The sequence below is a fragment of the Dufourea novaeangliae genome, unplaced genomic scaffold, assembly GCF_001272555.1.
Source record: "Dufourea novaeangliae isolate 0120121106 unplaced genomic scaffold, ASM127255v1 scaffold65, whole genome shotgun sequence".
Lineage (NCBI taxonomy): Eukaryota > Metazoa > Arthropoda > Insecta > Hymenoptera > Halictidae > Dufourea > Dufourea novaeangliae.
Window position 1 is genome coordinate 2,731,533 of NW_015373961.1, and position 2,248 is coordinate 2,733,780.

A 2,248-nucleotide genomic window follows, 5' to 3' on the forward strand; every position below is an offset into this window, starting at 1 on the left:
GGTACTTGGCTCTTACGATTTTCACGCTGGTACACAGCTTTGCATGCATTACCTCGTAATTAACATCCTGGAACGCAACGGGGGTGGTTGGCGGGGGACGACGAACGAAGCGAAACGGTGTAAGTTTAAGAAGCCCATGGGGCCGACAGCAGGTTGTAATTCAATTCGTTGATGGGGCATTGTAAATTTCGAGATTCCCGCGTTTCTCGACCGGGGAGCCTCAGGGGCACCTCGACGGGCCCGATAAAAACGAAATTAAGTTCGTGTTGTTGCGCCCGGAAATTAGTTTCAATGCGGCTGGGATTGCGCCGCGGCGGATCAGACTGGTCGAAATTTATTTGTTGTACGGTGTAAGTCTATTAGAGTAACGACCGTTGCCACCCGAGTTCATGGGAGGGGGGGGGGAATCTTCTGCAGAAAAAAAAAGAAGAAGTAGACGTATTAGAAAGGAATCTTGGGTTCAAATCCCGACGGACCTATTGGTTTTTTTTCGCGTACAAAAATTAATTTGTACGTGAACAATGCAAGCAGATCATTTTCGTGGTCCATCCCCTGTATCTACTAAAAAAGTACTCGGTCGTTCACTCGCGCGTATTCAGGTTATCCTTCGATCGATTCGGCAATTCCTAGTCATCGTCAGTTACATCTACGCGTATTCCATGCACGGAACACAATGAATTTTCCGGGGGAACGCATGGAGATGCGGAACGCATCCGGACCGTGAACCGGGAGTGTCTCGATCGCTAATGGTTCGGCCTGGGGGGCGGTGGGGTTGGTTGGATGGTCCAGTGATTAATTGTGTCAGCCATGATTACATTACAGAGGACGCAGATTCCGCTATATTATATACGATCGTACATGCGTGTGTCTCCCGCGAACGGTCTGTTACACCCGCGTCGAACGCACTCGCGCGTGTCAGGTGGATGTGTTGGAGGAGCAAGCCCTCGGTGCTGCTTGTGCTCCGTACTGTGTACCAGGGCTGTAACTAACCAACGCCAACAGGGATGAAACGGCATGGCTGGAAAACGTTTGACGACAGTTTGGCATTGCAAAGTGTGCATGCATATTACACGAGCGACCTGGTGGTTCCCGATGTCGTATCTGAATTTTCCTCGGGGCCCGTGAAAATTTCATGGCTACCGCGTTTCTATTCGGAGAAACTGAAGCACGTTCAATTCACCGACGGGAACGTTTATACGAATTTCTAATTGGCTGCTCCTCTGGAAAAGCGGTGTACAAATAGAAGACCAGTTTTGTAACAGAATGCACCTCGAGGGAACTCTTGTTGCATGGCTGGATTTACTATTTTCTCGGCCGGACAATGGTTTTACGTAAACGGATGTATAGCGTGAGGTACCTAAAACAGGCCACTTGAATATCCTGGCTGTTACTGGTGACAGAAAAGAATGTGTCAGATCAAACTTGAATGGTATCGAGGAGCGTATAATTTGATGTAAATAGTTTTTTGGTAGGTGTAAATAATTACCCATTTTATTATTGACCATGGGACATTTGTTCCACGCGTTATTATTCTCTCCTACCCTTTTGTATCATCAATCGTACAGTCAAAAATATAAAAGAAAAGTCCTTTAAAATTCACACCTTCATGAAGATGCTGAGAACACTCCAGTCAGTGAACGATAACGTCATCGAAGAGAATCTCAAAAATGATTAAAACTCTTGTTCACTTACCTACTTTTACATACATAAAATTACAAGTTTCAAAATTTTCGATTGCTTAAGCTAAACAGCCGTACCATCTGCTAAATTTTAATACTGTACTGAATTGAAATTTGGCACTTGCCTTACTACACCCTACAAGAAAAAAATTGGGTTTTGCCCCCCCCTCCCACCCCAGAGTTACAAAATTTTTCCGTAACATTTAATATTGCAGTACAATTTGAAACACAACCAACAGCCTCTATTAACAAAACGTATACATTTTCAACGATTAATGGCTTTAAAAACAAAGTAAATTGTGTCTGGCTACGCACAGCCTTTTCCACTGTGGCAGTCGATGTGTCAATATTTTTGCCCACCCCCAACTGATAACCTGGCTACGCCCATGACTGTACCACCGCGCGAACTCTCGAAACGGGGATCAATTCACGGATCTACTTCATTAGCGGTTTAATTTCCGGAAGCTCCTCCCGTGAGAACGTTTCACCAAAAATTTTCCAAGAATCTCCCGATGGCTGGTTTGCGTATCTCTTGATTCGTTCGAGAGAAATTCGAACCCCCCCCCCCC